This window comes from Salmo salar, chromosome 03, assembly GCF_965601325.2.
Source record: "Salmo salar chromosome 03, fSalSal1, whole genome shotgun sequence".
NCBI classification, from domain to species: domain Eukaryota; kingdom Metazoa; phylum Chordata; class Actinopteri; order Salmoniformes; family Salmonidae; genus Salmo; species Salmo salar.
Genome location: NC_138293.1, coordinates 47,294,092 through 47,316,460, shown reverse-complemented (window position 1 = coordinate 47,316,460; position 22,369 = coordinate 47,294,092). Strand labels below are relative to the sequence as shown.

Here is a 22,369-nt window from a genome sequence, read left to right as displayed (position 1 = left end):
CTTTCGCTTCATAAATACATCTCATTATTCCAGTCCTAGCTTGCATAGAGATTCCAAAGAGCTCTCTCTTTCTTTCTCTCTCTCTCTCTCTCGCTTTTTCTCCCTCTCCCCCAATCTGTCTCTCTCCTCAACCACACCTCACATGTGCAAATTTGACTCAAACACATAACTTGTTGTGAGACAATTTGTTAATTTTCATAATATATTTTGTTGCGGTTGAAATGAGGAAAAAGCCGAAAAATTTGCTAAAGGTGTGCACGTTTTTCTGAAACGTATTAATGCACTAACTACACTAGTGCTCCTCTCATGACAAACACACACACACACACACCACCATACACCCTCCATTCGCCTCATTAATCTGCTGATATTTATCTCCCATCAGACTGCGTAATGCTCAGGGCATAATTTACATTTACTTTTGAGAACAGCAGCAGAGAGCAGTCCTTGTACACAGTAATATAAAAGCTAGAGAAAATCTTGGCACAGTCAAAGACCCTCTCGCCAAATTCAAATGGGCTAGCTTCCAATTGAGTGCCCCAAGGTCAGAAGCCATGATGATTTGACCTTGGGCCTGGTCTTGTTGTTAAGGTACTATTTGTAATTTCTTAAAGCACATCTTTACATATTTGAAAAGAACTGAAGCCTGATGGCTTAACGAGCTTTATGCCCACTGACCAACCGTAATAATAGGGGAAATGCTATACTATTTCTGATAAATGTGTTAATGTAGGTCTACTCTGATATACACATCAACAACAACACTGTCATATTCTGAAAATGACACTGAAGAATTAAACGTGTACTAGAAATTATGACTATTCCTTAACAAGTGAACAAAATATTAACAAATCAGGGTTATATGAATAGAAAAAGGAACAGAGGAAGAATGAGAAAAAGAGGACAGTATGAGGGGTTCTGAGGGGGGAGGATTAGGGGTGAAATGGAGAGAGCCACCTGAACAGCCTTTCCACATGAGCAGTCCCAAACCCAGGGTGAGCCCCTGTCACCCTACTCACTTAAAGGGATAAGGCACTGCAGCACAGGCTCTAAAATATGAATCACACACCCAACTCCCCTGCACCTTATCAGCCATAGCAAGCCACCTGACAAATTGGATCAGAGTATTTAAAAAGGATAAAAAGAAGTGTGTGGATTTCTCTCTGTGTGTGTGTGTGTGTGTGTGTGTGTGTGTGTGTGTGTGTGTGTGTGTGTGTGTGTGTGTGTGTGTGTGTGTGTGTGTGTGTGTGTGTGTGTGTGTGTGTGTGGGATATGTGTGTGATATGTGTGTGTGTGTGTGTGTGTGTGTGTGTGGTGTGTGTGTGTGTGTGTGTGTGTGTGTGTGTGTGTGTGTGTGTGTGTGTGTGAGAGAGAGAGAGAGAGTGAGTGAGTGAGAGAGCGAGATTTGAGGAGTTTGAGGAACAATCACTGTTGAACCTACTCCTGCAGCCTTCAAATTATAACTCAAATATCAGACAGCAAAATACTGGTACATTTGGGGTGGACAGCAAATACTCTATAGGCCTATATTAATTCCTGAGAATGTCTTTATTTTAACCATGTAAATAGTATTTTCCCATGAACTTGATCTCTGAATGTTTTGAAATGAAATCTTAAATAAAATAAATATAAAATATTTAAGTACCTTTAAAATTATATTATTATTATATACTGTGTGTGGAAAGCTACCATACTGCCAAATAGTGGTATAAAGTATCTATCCATCACCTTTGTCCTCAAAACAAACATACACACACACACTCACATGCCCTTACTAGCTCCCCACAAACACTCCCCCATCCACACACACAGCTTTGTGTTCTTACATAGCCTCTTCCCAAAACACAAGATGACCTATTAACTGAGACAACTATACGACCACTAGTTAAACAAGCTTATCTCAATAACGTAATGGACTAACTTTGACTCCATTTCTGCACAATCGAAAGATATTCTGTAGCAGAACTAGACACTGGCATGACCAGTGATTGCATTAGCAAGTAGCTACACCACAGTACCTAATGTACAAGCAAGAGCTTCATGTGCATAGCTCACAGACATCTCAATCAAAGTATATAGGCCTACTCTTAGGGCCAACGTTTTAAGTATTTGCACCTGCGCAAAGTCTGCACTTTTTCTTTCACACCATGAAAATAACACCTTAATATTATGGACCAAAATAGGAAGACCAAAAGGTAACTTGGGCAGGATCTCACCGGAGCTGAATACCAGCACATCAAATGTTCTACTGCTTGAGCTCCTGTTCCTGTTATAGGATATTAGCTCATAAGTATTGTGGCGCTCCTGCACCTAAATATACTGAACAAAAATATAAACGCAACATGCAACAATTTCAAAGAGTTATAGTTTTACTGAGTTATAGTTCATATTAGAAAATCAGCCAATAAAAATAAATTCATTAGGCCTAATCTATGGATTTTAAAAGTAGGGGCGTGGATCACAAAAAACGCCATTTGCCTCATGCAGCGCGTCACATCTCCTTCGCATAGATTGATCAGGCTGTTGATTGTGGCATGTGGAATGTTGTCCCAAACCTCTTCAATGGCTTTGCGAAGTTGCTGGATATTGGCAATCCAGAGCATCCCACACATGCTCAATGGGTGACAATTTGTAAGTCGCTCTGGATAAGAGTGTCTGCTAAATGACTTAAATGTAAATGTAAATGTCTGGTGAGTATGCAGGCCATCAAAGAACTGGGACATTTTCAGCTCCCAGGAATTGTGTACAGATCCTTGCGACATGGAGCCGTGCATTATCATGCTGAAACATGAGGTGATGGCGGCGGATGAATGGCACGACAATGGGCCTCAGGATCTCGTCACGGTTTCTCTGTGCATTCAAATTGCCATCGATAAAATGCACTTGTATTCGTTGCCTGTAGTTTATGCCTGCCCATACCATAATTCCACTGCCACCATGGGATACTGTTCACAAGGTTGACGTCTGCAGACCGCTCGCCCACACGACGCCATACATGTGGTCTGCGCTTGTGAGGCCGGTTGGACGTACTGCCAAAGTTGAAGGCAGCTTATGGGAAAGAAATTATTATTAAATTCTCTGGCAACAGCTCTGGTGGACATTCCTGCAGTCAGCATGCCAGTTGCACTCTCCCTAAAAGAATGACATCTGTGGCATTGTGTTGTGTGACAAAACTGCACATTTTATTGTCCCCAGCACAAGGTGCACCTGTGTAATGATCATGCTGCTTAATCAGCTTCTTGATATGCCACACCTGTCAGGTGGATGAATTATCTTGGCAAATGAGAAATGCTCACAAACAGGGATGTAAACAGATTTGTGCACAAAATTTTAAAGAAATACGCGTTTAGTGAGTATAAAACATTACTGAGATCTTTTATTTCAGCTCATGAAACATGGGACCAATACTTTACATGTTGCGTTTATATTTTTGTTCAGTGTATCAACAGTACCGGCACCTATTTCAGTTAAAGTCAAGCACTGAAAATATGACATATTTTATGTTTTTATCTATAGTATTGCTTACCTGTGAATTGATGGTTGTTCCTTGTAGGTTGTACTTGGGCCCTCTTCCCAGTCCCTGGTCTCTGAGACCCCCAAGTAACATGACCCACCATATTGTTTCCTGACAGGGTTGCACCTTCCAGTATGTACACTCATTTTTACTTCTTCCTGAAATAAAACATTATTGAGACTATTAGCCATTAAGCATATGGGGCGGCAGGTAGCCTAGTGGTTAGAGCGTTGGACTAGTAACCAGCAGGTAGCCTAGTGGTTAGAGCGTTGGACTAGTAACCAGCAGGTAGCCTAGTGGTTAGAGCATTGGACTAGTAGCCAGCAGGTAGCCTAGTGGTTAGAGTGTTGGACTAGTAACCGAAAGGTTGCAAGATCAAATCCCTGAGCTGACAAGGTACAAATCTGTCATTCTGCCCCTGAACAAGGCAGTTAACCCACTGTTCCTAGGCTGTCATTGAAAATAAGAATTTGTTCTTAACTGACTTGCCTAGTTAAATAAAGGTTAAAAAATATATATATATATGAAGGAAAAGGGAGGATTTGGATACAACAAGCATATGTAGGACTGAATAAATGAAATCATGTTGAATATTCACCTTAAAAATCATGTATTCTATCAGTATAGAACACTTCATGGATCAGCCTATGCAATACATCTGAAATATGGAGAGAATCTCACAAATATCTTCATGGATCAGCCATGTTAAGCTATGCTAACGGAAACCCATAGCATGCAGTCAGTCAGTATTGTAAATAAAATATTATTCCATGATAATTTTAAGAAATGTATGTATATAGGTCTTAATGAATAATAGGGTCAAATCTGAACCACACAGTTTGAAACACTCCTGCATAAAATTTTGCCAACTCACATGTGTCGAAGCTAGTTGCTAAGATACTGTACCAAAGCTTAAATTCAGATAATAATTCTGATAGTTTTCCACCAAATGTCTACTATGGCAAAGATAGGTGTCAGTAAGGCCCTGATTGTTAAATTGCATTTAAGTAGACCTAATGTAGCTTTTCTTGTGTATGTGTTCCACTTCTGAGGAACACATACACAGACTGAGGAAGAGTCAGTGTAGATCAGTCTTAATCCTCCATACATCGCCCAACGAGACTCCTGCTCTACTTCCTACATTCTCATTTCAATTCTACACCTAACATTCAACTACCCAGTAGCATATCTTATGTGGAGGATGTTCCTCATCCTCCAGATATAATATGGGTTATGATAGATCAGCCAAAGATAGATCATTATGATCATTCTAAGATTCAAATAAATAGACAAACTATTCTGTACTGTGCTACTTTGTTCTATTCTGTTCAGAAACTGTTGTATCATCTCCTCAGAATGACAGTACTCAAACTGAGAGAGTTTTCTGTCAATTTCACTTTGCACTTGGACTTGAATACTGAATGGTTTTGTTTGAAATGGCACACTATGCACTGTATAGTATACTACTTTTGACCAGGGCCCATATGGCTCTGGTCAAAATAGTGCACTATATTGCATTGGGTGCAATTTCAGATGCAGCTAGGGCTTAATAATTCTGGTAACTTCAATAAATTCCATGGCTTTTTTTGTATTTTTTATTTCACCTTTATTTAACCAGGTAGGCTAGTTCTCATTTGCAACTGCGACCTGGCCAAGGTGAAGCAAAGCAGTTCGACACATACAACAACACAGAGTTACACATGGAATAAACAAACATACAATCAATAATACAGTTGAAAAAGTCTATATACAGTGAGTGCAAATGAGGTAGGATAAGAGAGGTAAGGCAATAAATAGGCCATGGTGGTGAAGTAATTATAATATAGCAATTAAACACTGGAATGGTAGATGTGCAGAATATATATATATATGAATGTGCAAGTAGAGATATTGCGGTGCAAAGGAGCAAGATAACTAAATAAATACAGTATGGGGATGAGGTAGTTGGATGGGCTGTTTACAGATGGCCTATGTACAGGTGCAGTGATCTGTGAGCTGCTCTGAAAGCTGGTGCTTAAAGCTAGTGAGGGAGATATGAGTCTCCAGCTTCAGTGATTTTTGCAGTTCGTTCCAGTCATTGGCAGCAGAGAACTTGAAGGAAAGGCGGCCAAAGGAAGAATTGGCTTTGGGGGTGACCAGTGAGATATACCTGCTGGAGCGCGTGCTACGGGTGGGTGCTGCTATGGTGACCAGTGAGCTGAGATAAGGCGGGGCTTTACCTAGCAGAGACTTGTAGATCGAGCCAGTTGGTTTGGCGACGAGTATGAAGCGAGGGCCAGCCAACGAGAGCATACAGGTCGCAGTGGTGGATAGTATATGGGGCTTTGGTGACAAAATGGATGCCACTATGATAGACTGCATCCAATTTGTTGAGTTGAGTAGCTTTAACGAAATGCCAACCAGGATTTCTGGAAGACCAGGAAATGTATTGAAAGTTCCGGGAATTTTGCAACCCTAGACAAAGCCTTTGTTTATGTGCAATCAATGTCTACTTCAAGAACTTCAACACCTCCAGCAGTATGCTGTCACCAGTTATGTGTTCAGTGTTGGTGAATATTGAGCAGGAAGAAAACACTATAGGCTACATAACATGTTGAGAATCTGTCACTGACCAGCTATATACATTAATTTCACTACTTCTCCACACAAGGGCAACACAAACCTGGTACTGAGTTCAAAATAGTATTTTGCAGCTGAATAGGGGATATATCTCCATCTTTCATACAGTACAAAGTAGCCAATATACACCCTGTTCTTCTTGTGGAGAGAGTGATTTGCATACATCCTGTGCCTACAGTAAACAGTACAGGAACAACCCAGCTACAACATGTCAACGTTCAACCTCACATCTGGTTTGTGTGCATTCAAAATAACCCTCCTCATCACCCTACACAGAGGCCAGGCCTGTGTCTCTCTCTCCTGAAAACATGTTGGGCAAATTCGGAAAGAATGGGATATCATATAAACTGGGACACCTTAATCCTGACGTGTTCATTTCTTGGTCTGACTAGAGGAAATCAAAAGGACTGTTAGTAAAGCCGTCACGGAGATTTCACATGCTCAAAATCACATCACTTCATTGGTGTGACATCATAGAGCGGGCGGAGCAAGCTTCAAGCACTTGGTAAGATCAGGGACATAGCTCTTTATGGTTGTGATGTCAAGGTTATAAAATGGTCATAAACAATGCACTGGGCAGAATTGTCATGTAAATATGCATAGCGTATACTGGTGCATCAAAATACATTTAAAAAAAGTTGCCAATATTTTGTTTCAGTTTTGTAATTCAGTCTTTTTGTTGTTGTCCCGCTTTACCAACCATAGCTAGCTAAAGTAGGACAGCATGTAGTAGCTAAAGTAGGACAGCATGTAGTAGCTAAAGTAGGACAGCATGTAGTAGCTAAAGTAGAACAGCATGTAGTAGCTAAAGTAGAACAGCATGTAGTAGCTAAAGTGGGACAGCATGTAGTAGCTAAAGTAGAACAGCATGTAGTAGCTAAAGTAGGACAGCATGTAGTAGCTAAAGTAGGACAGCATGTAGTAGATAAAGTGGGACAGCATGTAGTAGCTAAAGTAGCACAGCATGTAGTAGATAAAGTAGGACAGCATGTAGTAGCTAAAGTAGGACAGCATGTAGTAGCTAAAGTAGGACAGCATGTAGTAGCTAAAGTAGGACAGCATGTAGTAGCTAAAGTAGGACAGCATGTAGTAGCTAAAGTAGCACAGCATGTAGTAGCTAAAGTGGCACAGCATGTAGTAGCTAAAGTAGGAGGGCATGTAGTAGCTAAAGTGGGACAGCATGTAGTAGCTAAAGTAGGACAGCATGTAGTAGCTAAAGTAGGACAGCATGTAGTAGCTAAAGTGGGACAGCATGTAGTAGCTAAAGTAGGACAGCATGTAGTAGCTAAAGTAGGAGAGCATGTAGTAGCTAAAGTAGGACAGCATGTAGTAGCTAAAGTGGGACAGTCTTAGGGTTTTCCAATGGAGGAAAGAGATCCAGTTTACATTAGGGACTCCCTGTACGTAGGCTTTGGGCCTGGTTGCATAAAACATCTTAAGTGTTTCCCTTAAGGGTTTACCTTAAGGAATAATTTTCCCTTATCCAAGGGAATTGTTTAAGGGTGTTGCATTGAACCCCTAAAATATTTCCTTAGGTAAGGGCATACATAGGGGATTTTGTGGTAGTTTGAAGGCATGTATGGAAGAAAGAGTATCTGGTTACCATGGAGATGGCCTGATTCATTGACTAAATGTCTCCTCAAAGAGATCCCTTTCATTTTGTGAGATAGAACTTCTTCAATCAAGACAGGATAACCAAATTGCTTCAGAAGATAATAAACCAAGTTTCTTGTAGTTATTTATTTCTGAACTTGTTATTATGACTTTCTTAAACGTCAAGCTATCATACAGAGTAGCTATAGCTAGCCAGCTAGCTGTGTAGCCATGGATTGTGCACCTTCCATTGTTTAGCTAAGTAGCTAGACACAGTGGCTGCTTGATGTTTTCCTTTTGTAACCAGAGCAGATGAAAGCAACATTCACCTCCACAGATGCTGTTTACATTGATATCCATACTGAATGATGCAGTTAAGGGACCTCATGGGCCCCCTTTACTATTTCACTTAATTTAAGGGAGAAATTCACCATTTAATGTTTTGTGCAACTGACTTAAAGTTAAGGAAACTTTAAGTGAAAAGATATGGGGAAAATGTACTAAAGGTGTTTTATGCGACCGGCCCCTGGTTCTTGTAGTAGTATATCCAGTAAAATTTTTTATTGTAGTATTGTTATTAGTAGCGTTATTTGAGTGAATTCAGAAAAAGTGGGACACCTTTTGGATTTCCATCATCTGTAACCCACTTTAGACATTTAGCTCAACACATGATACATTTCTAATTCACCCTACAGTAGACTGCTGTAGCCAACAACATTCATCTGTCACTCATTTCTTGACAGGTAGCATACAACCTGACGTTTGAAAATGACATGAAGACTATTGTTACTGCTATAATACACAAAATGCAATTGTAATATTCCATGACTGTTCTTAAAAAGATTAGGTAGCATAGGGAGTAAGCTATGCAACTTATTTTTTCCCATGTCCCCCCCCCCCCCCCCCCCCCATCATAGCCTACTTTTTGGCCCAAAATACATGTAGGCTATAGAAGGAAGATACATATATTGGTTTGAATATCAAGATTATTTTAAATATATTTAAACCCACTACTGAGGCTATACATTCCATAGAGAAATCTTATATCGCTGCTTCCAAAACCACGTGATACCTCGGAATTGACCAATCGGATGAAATGTGTGTTTTAACTATTTCTTCTTTTTCTCCAGATCTAACAGCAATAATACTATCATAAAAACGGTGTAACAAGTCATTTCTATATAGGCCTACCTCATTGACCTTTCCGCTTATACAGTAACTGAATGACCATTCAAATATTTACATTAGGCCCCTTCATCACGATCCTCGAGCGTTCGCTTCCCATTGACAGCGCATCCAGTGTATAGCTCGTATTGAAGATACATCAGGTTAAACTGATTCCTTTATGTAATTTCACACCTATTTGAAAGCACAACATTCAACGCTGTTTTTCGTATTTTAGCAGGCAGGAATCGACTTGCCTCCCCACGTCGGCATAGGCTTGCGCAGCATCCAGCGCCCGCGTATACCTTCTCCCCGCCCTGACATAGTCACCTCGCCGCAGCCCCGGCTTCTGAAGTCCTTGGAATTAGTTTATACTTTCGGTTCTCTAGCTTTATGAAATTATAACTCATACAGCTAGATAACCAAAGACACAAACTAACCCGTCCTCGCTTAAAGGGTCCGCTGCGTAGACGGAGCCGCTGTTCGTGGTCACATGGAGCAAGAGACTCGAGAGGCTCCCCCTCACCACCAACACACCGTATAGCGCCATAGACCACAACGCTGGGTTCCCAGCATATGTACGCATGCCATTTATATATTTATTTGTGTATTTATGTAGATATGTTATGGAATTTTCTCTACGTAGCCGACACACACACACACACACACACACACGCACTCAAACACACAGTCTGGTTATCGATCAAATTCAAAGACTTGAATCTTAAAAATATCACACATTTTTCAAACCATAAAATATAATCTTCAAAACAAGACAGAGTATCCTTTAGACTGGCTTAACCTTTTCGATAAAGTACATAGGCTTAACTCCAAACTATTGGATAGGCTATGCATGCACTGGATAACCTACATTGCAGAATAACAGCCTAATTGCCTCCAATCCCCAGAAACGAACATGTTTAGGATGTTGGTATTGCTAATATTGACAAGAAAGAGAGAAATTGCCGAGGGTATACGAAAAGCTGCGTACCCAAAACCATCAATAGGCAAAATGAACTTCTATGGGCTATCTCCGCTCATTCTCAAAATGCCATTTCACACAAGGCCTAATACAGTTCAGAATACTATCTATAGCGTATAACCTACTTTGACAATACAATAAAAAATAATACACATCTTAAAATAAAGACAGCATACTCACAGATGTACCAGTACAGTTCTTAGTTTCCGTTCATTCTCTTTCCAATGTCTAAAATGTGTTTTTAGTTAGAATGTGTAGATAGCCTATAAGGCAAATCAAAGTTTCAGTGTCAAGTTGAAGAAAGTAGAATAGACTATATGAGAATAGACCAAGGCATATATCCACAGGCTACAGAACGGTGTCTCCACCCTGACACACAGGCTGCAACTCACGAGCATGAGAGAGCTCACAATATGCTCGGTGGTTAACTCCCCAGCGCTCCCAGCCTACCAATCCCATACCGCCCTGACAACCACACACACACACACACACACACACACACACACACACACACACACACACACACACACACACACACACACACAGTAAAATGTAAATAGCCACCTCATGGTGCATTCCACTATGTAAATTCATTATTGTGGTGTAGTCGTATAATTGAAAGAGCCTATTATATTCTCCACAAGCGTATATAAAATTGATAGACACCTAACACACTCTCAGAATAGGCAAGTCAACCAGCAAGCCAAGGCTTATACAGCCCTGACATTTATAACAAGAGCATATGGATGGCAATCGGGAATATTGAGCCTTAGCTTGAGAATTCCATGCAACACTGCTAGTTTGTCAGAATGGTTTCACACCTTTACAGCTGTGGTTGACATAGGCTAAATAGGCCTATACATACCTATATAAAATGCTCAGTGGTCTATCTTGGAAATGTGCGCTGAATGAAATACATAAAACCAGGCATAGAGGCTTTATCAAAGATTTAAAATTCAAAACACACAATTATAGAAGATAGTGTTTCAATAACGTATACACGACACCATGAAGTGCAATTTCATTAAGTGGTTTTGGGGATGCCTGTGCCACCCACCGTTACGACAGTGGCCTATTTCCAGTAGAAAATAGGCCACTTTCTACTGAAAATAGGCCACTGTCGTAACGGTGGGTGGCACAGGCATCCCCAAAACCACTTAATGAAATTGCATTTCATGGTGTCGTGTATACGTTTTTACCGGCCAAAAATACAAATGTCTTTCTTAGATAATATATTTTTCAATCACTTAAATTGGCCTGCATGTGGTCTCCAATATTGTATTTTCAATACAAACGAATAGCCTACTATTTCGATGTATACACCCCATATATTTTAACATAGTAATCACAGTTTGGCAAAAGATTCAATGTTTTACAATATGAAAGGCATGAAAATAATCTGGGGAAGTCAAGTGGAAAATATGATAGACACGTCACAACTGTGAAAATGCCTAAATTACACTGTCCAAAATACAACAAATACATAGGCTACTCACGAAACAAGGGCTACGTTTAACCAAAATGCTTGTTATTTTTAACATTTCAATTGTGAGTTTTTCTGAGGTATAGGCCTATCTACGAATTATAATAAGAAAGAAAGAGACAGTGTTTGGTTTGGGCTTTTTCGTCAACTTCATATTGTCTTTGAAAAAGTCGCTAAGGCATAAGTAGCCTACGTTATTGAACAAAATACCAAAAATATGTAGGCCTATTCAAAGTAAAAAGAATGCTGTAAAAACGGAGCAATGTTTTTAGGCATAGGCTACTTATAGAACTGCAGAACATCTCTTTCATGTATACATATTCCAAACCTGTGCTTCAAAGATTCTATCCAATTAGCCTACTTGCGAAAACTTCCAAATATTCATTTCTGAGCTTCTCGTCTTCAGAGAGATCCAGCTAACAAGCTCTTGCTAATTCATGCCTCACATAAGCAGCAGTGAATTGGGTCAACTAGCTAGCTGGCTGGCCTACATTCTCTCTCACCTGTTGATCTCAGCAGCTAGTAATGTTCGTCACAGCTGCTCCTTCACTTTTCTCACTATAGGCATGCGAATGGGATTCTCATCCACATTATTCCCACCCTAGGATCCCCTAATTCAATGCCATCAATTTGTCATTTTACACCATGACTACTTGTCATAGGAAGGTGTGCATTAACTCAAATATTCACTCTACACGAATGATTACCAGAACATCCTTTCTCTCCGTACACATTATCGAACCACAGCCAAAAGCACATTTCATTACACCAACATGTACATAAGTAGCACTATGTTCATCTACATGAAAGCACCAGGAGGCCCTCACTGAAAAGCTTTGCAAAAGCAATGACTTAGAAATTGCCTCTAACTCATTTCGTTAAAACATATGAATTGACCTCATTCTTAGCCTCTATTCGCGCTCTCTGTCCACTGTGCAATACAGCTAGACCCATTCTATATACTTCCTCTGCAGTGTTTGCTGTAGGCATACTGCTTATAGTGTATTCAGTCCGGATGTACCTCGCTATCAAGCATGTTAGGGCGGACATTTTAGCCTAGAAAGAGATCATGAGATTGCATGATAATGAACAACCTACATCTTTTGATAAAGGGAACTGTCCGACGTACTGAAACGAGGCAGAAGAGAACTCACTGTACTCATATACCCTCTAGCGCACGCGCGTGTGTGTGTGTGCTCTACGATTCATGCAAAACTACCAATAGAGAAGAGGGAGATTGAAACAGAACGAAATATACATGCTTGATTCAGATAGCGCATCTGATTATTGCACATGAGTCAAATCGTTATAACGGAGATACACCTTGGGAGGCAGGTATATTGATGTGGAGTACACGTTTTGTATAGGGTCAGAATAATTATAAAGAAACGGGACTGCATCCTAAGGAATTCAAATAAAGGCATGGTATGGCTATAGTCGAGGGCTATCCTGCATGGGTTTTATAACATGAGAAAGGTTGCTTGTCAATGTCTGACATGCGTAGCTCCTTACAGCGTTCCTCGTATGCTTTGGCCTACTAAAATTCAGGGAAGACAAAGTACTTGTAACCATGTGAAGACAAAATTAGAATAACAGAGTATCACCCTATCACAAGACATCCGGTGATGGGAGCATATCAGCATGCAGCAATTTGATGAGTTGAGATCATCGTATCGAATTTTGATTGGATGAGCAAAGCCTGCAGCCCACTGAGCATGCGCTTTACTGTAATGCATAAGTGAGATTACCAGAACCAGCCTCTGAGCATGAGCATAAATATGAGAGCTCAAAGAATCAGTACGAGAGCTCAAGGTCTACTAAATTACGTAAACACAAATAATACAAAATCACTATATAAGCATAAAGCTAAATATGCATAGGCCTACTCTTTGTTGATCTAAATAGAATTTAGCATGTATATGGGGAAAACATGTATTCATTTTCTTAATTTCTATCCTCCAAATTCAAAATTTCACAAAACACAAGTTTATATATGGCAAATTGCATTCTATTTGTCAATAAAGAATTTGATATTCACGCATAGGCTAATGCCATACTGTAGCCTACAATACAAAGGCTAATGCCATACTGTAGCCTACAATACAAAGGCTCATGCCTGCACTATCCACACCTGTTGTCGCTAAACTACATAACTGGAAATAGCATTTAAATTCATTTGATTCATCCCATGCCACGTCATAAATGCGTTAAATTAAATTCAGATGCACATCTGCCTAACGCCGCGCTCAGAATAATCATAGGATATTAGCATAATAAATTCAACGATTATCAGCCAGGGAAATACAGTTTAACTTCCATATTCAAAATAAATCCCTGTTCATTTGAAATGAGTGAAAAAGTGACGAGACAATTTCAGGTTGAGAAATTACAATAACCTCATTCAAATTAGGGCTAGAAACAAGTGTGGAGGCCTAAATCAGTCTACAGGCCTACTCAAATCCTCCTTGGCATGGTGTGCATTGTATTGACAGCCTGCAGACCCCTTGAAGATTTTCCCACTAACAAGTGACCGAGAAAAATGAGCCGAAATGAAAGAAGTCAACATCAAGTTCAATGACGAGCTGGAAAACATTAGCATAACAATAACCTCTGGGAGACTCGAGGTCCCCGGAACAAGATGGTCTAGCGACAGCACGTCACTCCGTAGGCCCCGAAACAATCCCCCAACTGAACTCTGTAGCCTACCTCCAAACTGCTACATGGGGTGGCCTTTCTCATCCTTATTAGTAAGTTACATTTAGTTTAGAGAGGTAGTAGTAGGCCTATTGATCACAATAATAATCACAATAATAATAACACTTTGTGTTGCAAATAACAACTGGACATTTAAAAATATATATTGACCCAAAACTAACCAAATTATGCCAGATGAAATGCACGTAGAAATTCATCAATCACCAGGTGAACGAAACTCTTAGCCTAACAATCTAACAATATTACCATCAGAAAATAATCATACTTACAACAGGGCCTCTTTTGATAATCCAAAATAGTGCCAGAGATCCTTTTTGATAATATAGGCCTATTACAAAAGTTTCTATAGCTCATCAATCTCATCAATGACGTTTCTCCTACTAACATTTTCCTCAAAAATGGATTGCTTGTGCTTGAATGGCAAGAGAGAGAGACCCTATACATAGGGTTATTGTGCTATTGAGTCTAACACATTATTCTCCCCAGCCTAGATGAGAGAGAGCGGTTGGAAACTGTCGGTCCCCTCCTCTCACGCGTCAGTGGCGAACGTGGCCAGAAACCCAAACACTGGAGCTCCACTGTTTGGGCTTTTCACAACTGACGGCTTTTGTTCCTACTCTGCGTGATCGCCTATTCTCTGCGCCTCTCAAAATGTACGCTCCCTACCGTTTTTGTTCCACTAGACACAACCGACTAGAGCGTAGAGAGAGAGAGAGAGAGAGAGAGAGAGAGAGAGAGAGAGAGAGAGAGAGAGAGAGAGAGAGAGAGAGAGAGAGAGAGAGAGAGAGAGAGCAAAGGGTGCGTGAGGAAGACAGCGATAAAGAGGGAGAGTGCAGCAAACGAGATGGAGAGGGGAGAGGAGGGGATGGATGGAGAGGGGGGAGGGAGGAGCAAGGCGACGTATCACATTTGTCAAAAGATGACTGTTTGCAGAAATATGGAACAATACAAAGGATGTTGGTCTGAAAAGAATATCAGCACCTTCACATGCTCATATACCGGACCTAATTGCCTATGCCATAGCCTACCTTGCATTCACTACAAAACAGTTCCAATTATGTATTCTTTTGCTTTCCTTAGCTTCAAAACGATGTAGGACCGTTAAGATGGGAATAAACGCTTGCCGGTGCTGTTGTTTATTTCGATGTGATCCTCCTGGCACTCTGCCAGGATTTAGGGACGAGACAGAAACGCCAGCACAGCGACGGTGTTGATGCTCAAGTTCAATGTTAGTGTGATAGTTACTGCCCGGTGATGACACTTCTGCCTCTCTGCCTTCTGTTGCACAGTGAGGTGATAGGTGCAGCGCTTGTCGCGGGGAATTAGAAAACAACTAAGCTATAAATGCGCATTATGGTACACGCATGTTCAGGGGATGCTATCCGATGAGCTTACGTGTAGGGCATATACGAATTCTTCGGCCTTGCTTTATGGAATAATAATGCTCAGGGCCTATACTTCTACACACTCGGCTAGCCTTCCTACTCCTACCTACTAGCCCTACCTGAGACTCTTTCTGGATATATTAGTGTTATTTAAGATGGTTCAATGTGGGATGGAAACAATAAACAAAGGCAGTTTAAATATAACGGGACAAACGAGATGGACACACACACACACACACACACACACACACACACACACACACACACACACACACACACACACACACACACACACACACACACCACACACACACACACACACACACACACACACAGCTATGGAACTAATAACTGCGGAAACAGACATTTTTATTCTAATTATTATTCGTATATGCTTGTTACTCCTGTTAGAAAAAGGAAAAGTATAAATGGAATATAATGTTTCTGTACATATGCAGAATCTGATAGCAATAGCCTATAGAAACTTTAAGGATCCAAATTGTATTTGTTTACGAACGAGAAGTACAAAATATCCAGCAATGTTGTGCTATTAATCAAACCAAATACTCTAGAATGTCTCTATTCCATCAGCCTGGGACTATTTCTTCCAAAGGCTACTCATCTGAGCCTATAGGCCTACCGTAGTCTATTTATAGGTACAGTACGTTTCAATAATAAGGTATTAATGTAGGGCTAACCGTCTATATAGCCAACAAACTACTGAATGAATGTATTCAACATAAAAGGCTTTGTGAGCATCTGTTATTACAATATGAACGTACAATATGAATGTATCTAAAATAATGGATTTTATGCTAACCCTAATCCAAAGAAATTAGATACAGAACTCTCGGAATGAATGGAGGAAAAACGACAAGGTGTGACGTCATTGTCAAAGCTAACACATGGACAAAACACATTCATCCATCGAACACATTTGATTTGCATGCATTTGCAATAATTATCTCACGTAAAGGGACACAGGAATGCATCACTATGAAACTGCATCGTAGTTTAGGCTACTTTACACGAATGATAGAAACAGCGACACTCTCTGGTGAGAGAGGACATAAACACTGTCGTCTGGATTGGACTACATTGTAGTTTCAACCGTAAATCTGAATTCATTTCCTCATTACAGTATAATACAGCATGTAAACTTGTCAGTTATTTTGGTTACACGAGAAAACAATGTTAAACAGCTAGTGTTAATGAGAGACGGATATATTGTGAGTATTGGTGTGAGATACAGGCTAATGCCCCCTTCACACAAATCCTAATGTATCCTACTAGTCTGACGTATATTACACACTGTATCATCCATGAAAATATTTCATTTGCTTGCTTGCCTTCTCATTTGGAAAACGAAAGATAAGCAGCTTACATATGGTACATTTGTCAGATTACATTTCAAACACACACCTTCAAAAACTGGGTGGAGCACGGTCACAGAAATCTAAATGCGGCATTTTCTCTGTTCCCTACTTTATTCAGTGCTTCATTCTGAGTATTTAGTGAACACTACTACGCCTTTGTTATTAAGTAACGATATAAGCAAGACAAAATGTCAAAATGTCACCACAAAATGTCACCGGAGTCAAATAGATATTCGATTGTATTGGCTGAAGATCGTTTTAAGTGTTAGATTAGCACCAACTGAATTGATCCTAAGGAAAACTAACATGGTTAAAGAAATGCCCCAACTCAGTTGTGCAGATCATGCTGCAATTCAGTGGCAAATTAACAATACGTCTATAGAGTCAGCAGGAGCACAGAATCGTGGTGAGTTTACTTTCATTTCAATAGGCCGTTTAAATCCTGGGACCATATTAATAAGGATGATGTTTTGGTAACCTAATTTATAACAAAACTCGTTTAGTCTGAAACTTGCATCAAACGCTTCATTTGACATTTGAAATGGTAGGCTATTTATTTTTGGAGAAATAGACCTATTTGTTACATGACTCACAAAGTAACTAACCAGAAGGCCCGTTGGTTTTTGTTGTAAATTAACAGTTTTAACAACACATAAAAAAACATCCTGATGAAATAGAGACGATACGTTTTTTAAATGAAAGTTTATGCTCTACAAGGTTATAACCCTTTAGATAAAGAGAAGGTAACAAAAACGGAGACGTGTCTATTTTAAAGTGTATTTATATAAATGCATATCGAATAAAGTTAGAATTTATGTGATTTGATTTCAGAGTATAATTTACAGATGTGACACATTTTGGAAGTTCATAATATATCAATTCTATTTCACAAAGGGGAAGAAATACCACTTCCATTACGTTGCACAGGAGTGTGTTCTATGCATCAATGCTGTTCAAATAACGTAGCGCTTGTTTTGGGGGATTATGCCACTTGTATCATGACCAGTATGATGGAATAAATTGTATAGTTAGACTGTAAAGGTATTCTGTAGGTACATGACAACGCTATCGATTCAAAAAGACGTAAAAGATAAAAGGTCATAGCCTCGACAGAGTTAAGTCTGCCTTTTCAAAAAATAACAGATTATATGATAAGTTATATGTTCAAAATAAAAACTGACAGTATACCAGAAAATTCCACATTTATTACAATGAAGTTCAGTGATTTTGCAGTTCAACTGCAAAATGTAGTTTAAATGTGTCCAAAATAATTAGTTCACCGTAGAATAACTGCAAATTGTTTAACATGATCAATGCAGCTATTTTATTTAGTTATAAGAGCATGTAAAATGTATTTATACATCATGCTGTGAAGCCTTAAAACTGTTGTCTCTCACACCTTTACTCGACAAGATTAACAGGTTAGGCTACTGTAATCAAAAAATTTTTTCTATTGAGGTAGAATTGATCACAATACAAGTACAAGTGTTCTTAAATAGTGTACAGAATTGAAATCTTGTACAGAGAGCTAATTGATTATTATGTCTATTTTGCATGTAATAATTTGATGTGGGAAAACAGTGAAAACAATATAACAAAAACTATGATCTATCTAGAGACAAAAAGTGTAAAGATCAAAACTAGCCCTCCACAGCAAGTTCCTCTGTCTGACTGTATAATTTAACTTACCGCAATACATGTATTCTCTTGATGGATGATAAAATGTAGACCACCAAGTGAAGAGAGAAACTACACCATGTCTATTCAATAACAGTCGTGGAGGGGGAGGGCCAAACACTTTTGATTTTAATTCTCTAAATCGGGGAATTCAGACCAGGGACAACAGATGAGTGAAGTCTCTGGCCAATCACTGAAATTAATTAATTGCCAGGAAGAAAATAAAAACAGCAGCATTTTGGCTCCTGAGGGCATGTAGTAATTGAATAGCCCTGCACTACAATATTTGCATGTTGCATTGGACTACAGCAGCCAAGCACATTATGGCAGAAGCCATTTCATGGTTTACCAAACTATCCTCCCTGTTGATAGAAAACATTCCACAATAATCTTCTGATTAAGAAGTAAGAATGTGTTGTTACTTCTGGTGCCAGCATGGTGCCATCAAAGTTCAAAATATCGAGACAGAGTTAGCCAAACTCGGTCTATGCTTCTGGTGGTCAACAAGTCCTGATGAATTCAAGTGAGCATGTCAGGGCCTTCAATTGGTGCACCCTTATTGGTAGTAACAGCAGGCCTCAACACAGCCTCAGTTTAGGGCCACATTAGGGCCACATTAGGGCTACTGTAACCTACCTGTTATTAACCCAGCGAAGCTTACACCTGCTATTTTCAGAGGGGAATACAATAAATACCTAGTAGAACTGAAATGTAAAAGTATTTCTAAGACAGGTTCATGTTTAAGCATTGGTGCCAACTTTGCTGCAGGTGTAACACTAGTTATCTGGCTGTATAATGTAGACTGGGCTACTGTTTATCAACAATGTTGACAGAAAAATGACTCAGTGAAGCTACAGATTGCTAATCTCAGTATGCTCATGATTATTTATATACAGTTTATATGCAGGTATTTTAGCACTGATTTACAAGCCAAAAAGAACGTTTGATATGCAGTTTTATGATAATGATATTGACTGGATAATAATAATTTTAACGATCCTGATAAGAATTCGACCACTCGTGGACTAAACGTAGCAAGATATGTGTCAAACATTTTTTGGGAGCTAATTAACAGAGGTTTATGAAGTGTATAAGGCAAATACATTATTGTCTACTTTACTGTATTTTGAAATGTATACATTGAATAATTTATGTGTTGAAGATGATTAACTAATAACAACCTACTGCAAAATATGGAATATGTTCCCCTGTTTTTAAAAAAAAGAACTACCTATATTGCAAAGAATGAATGCTTGTTTTAATTACCTGTTGTTACGCCTGAAAGTCATCTGCAAGGAAATAAGAAAATATGTTAACGAAATTTTCTAAAAGAAGATGAATAGTCGAAACGAATTTCGTCCGAATAGGCCTAGCCTACTTTTGTAAAAGTTTTTAGGAGACATGCAAGCCGAACGTCACACTCTTGCAAATCTTAATGATGCTCTATAAAAGTTGTCAAACTGACTATGATAGGCTAATATTTAGCATAGGCCTACTTGGATATTCATACAATATGTTTTATAAAATACATATCTCGTTTAACGTTTCACAAGTAGGCTTGGTCAAAATATTAAGCCTCAAGTAAAAATGTCTGTAAAATAAACTTACCCAAGGGCTTCTTCACGGAGAGAGCTGTTAATTCCTCCCCTGCCTTGAGTGCGAGAGAGACTAGCTCCCCAGCACCTCTTGTCCCTTCATTTGAAGCGGGATGGATTGTATGATAATAAGAGTTGACACCAACTTGTGCATCATAAAAGGACGGGGCAAACTCGCGCATGCGTTCCCACGACGCACATTTCGACGGTCAAGTTCAAGCTCAAAGCTCAAGCATCCATTACAGGCGTGTCGCGCAGCTCATTATACAAGAAAAACGCGCTCTCTGTCGTGGGAGAGCTCTTTTGAGATTCAGGCATTGAGGAGCTCGTCATCATGTCAGTCGTTGCGGATGTCTAAAATGATCAAACAAAAATAGCTTAAATATGAAGTAGTCATAGACTAGCCTAGGCTGGAATTTGGAGAATATTTGTATTAGGCCTAGGCCTACTCTTACCATCATAAAACTGTAAGTATCCTAGGTTAAAGGCGTAGGCCATAACTTCACACAAGGAAGCCAATTTGGACTAGACGTATTACAATACAATATGCCTATTTTGTGTAGAAAAATAGGATAATTGATTTCAGAAGTCATTTTCGTCACAAAGGAGACACTAGGACTAGGCCTGTACTCACCATCCCTATGGAAACTTAAATTAGTATTTTTTGTAGCCTACAGAAATTAAATGGGTTCATCGAAAAAATTATTGGTTTTTACGAAAATTAACATGACGTCTACAAAAGCGGACTCAAGGCAAATATCACAAATAATATGAGCCCATGGAAATCTATAGCCGTACTTTACTTTCTGAATCGCACCAAACTGGACTTGTACAGTAAAGCCCATGAACGAGCTGAAGTTCAAAATATTGGTTCACTTTTTAATATGAAAATGATGACTGAACTATTTGCTCCCATGGGTAGAATTGGGGCAGGTGCAAATCTATGGGCATGATCATTTCTAAGGCATATAGAAGAGCCCACATTTGTTGGTATTTTTTATGCTCATGATGATCCGCTGATTTGTTTTGGTACTGCAGAGATACAGTCCGCTAATTTTAAACCTGCAACTCACCGAATGGAAAGCTATGCTATACAGCCAACCAATGAGGACGGGGCATTGGAGTTCACACTCGTCTGTGTTTAAACCATGTACCAGGTGAAGGGTAGGTGTGATGGAGGGCAGGCTCATTGAACAGGGAAATAAGACTTTGATGAACTGACATGTAAATGCTCAATGTGTGTCGTGTATATTTTTCTCCTTTTACTGTAAAATCAAGCGCCAAAGACACATTTTCATTCTGTGTAAATTTAACGGACAATATGTTTTCTAATCTAATCTGTAATAAACCATAATTAATCAGATTTTTGTGTTTGATTTATTAGGACATTTGCATGAAAGTTTATGATCAGCACTCTGTATCAGACGTTTATGCCCTGTATCCTTACATCTTTACCCAACCCTAACCCTATCCATAGTTTCCTCTCATTCTATTAATGAAGTCTCTGTTATTCTACCATGAATTATTTTTCTCTTATCATGGATCACGTCATCGGTGCCCAGGGAACAGTGGGTTAACTGCCTTGCTCAGGGGCAGAACGACAGATTTTTTACCTTGTACGATGTCGATTATGGCAGCCCCCCGCACCTCTCTGATTCAGAGGGGTTGGGTTAAATATGGAAGACACATTTCAGTTGAAGGCATTCAGTTGTACAACTGACTAGGTATCCCCCTTTCCCCCCTTTCTCCACTCACTTTATTTCTCACAACCCCTCCTCTCAATTCATTCAGCCTCGACATTTATTCCATCCTAATAACTTACAAATTGTTTATACTTTTTTATAATCCCATTGAGATAAAGAACCCAACCAAGAAGAAAGCTACAGAATAAATTACAGGACAATCATACATTCAGGACATAGAATAAAAAGATACATAATAGGTTTAGATTTTCCTTTAAATCCATCTGTCACATATTTCAAACCTATTTTATCCGATGAACTTCAGCCCTTTTCCCCAAAACCAAGTTCAGGTTTCGGGTTTATTGCGCATTATTAAGCACATACGTAAAATGTGATATCATACCAAAACAAATGCCTATTATGGACCATACTTCAGGATCTGAAGTACTAGCCCAAAACAGTCACATGAAAAATGAACAAATAAGTATGCCTGAATACATAAGCCAACACTGACTTCACATTCACATGTTCAAGACCATAGGATGACTTCAGTGTTAACATGAGAAACACCATAGAGAAGTGGA

General features: G+C 39.3%; 1 long non-coding RNA gene across 5 annotated transcripts in view; it reads right to left on the bottom strand.

Moving 5' to 3' along the window:
• Positions 1 to 20,230, bottom strand: part of LOC106600558 (uncharacterized) — a 40,553-nt gene extending 20,323 nt beyond the window's left edge. Inside the window, exons 1-3 of one of the 5 annotated variants that reach the window (XR_001327838.3) lie at positions 20,117 to 20,230; positions 19,775 to 19,797; positions 3,527 to 3,672 (exon numbers count right to left, since the gene is read on the bottom strand). This is a non-coding gene — a long non-coding RNA (uncharacterized LOC106600558). Of the gene's footprint in view, positions 1 to 3,526; positions 3,673 to 10,052; positions 10,281 to 14,339; positions 14,763 to 19,774; positions 19,798 to 20,116 lie in introns of those variants that run through there. The other 4 variants (XR_014391908.1, XR_001327842.3, XR_001327839.3 and 1 more) reach the window with 4 other exon arrangements.
• Positions 20,231 to 22,369: the final 2,139 nt, after the last annotated feature.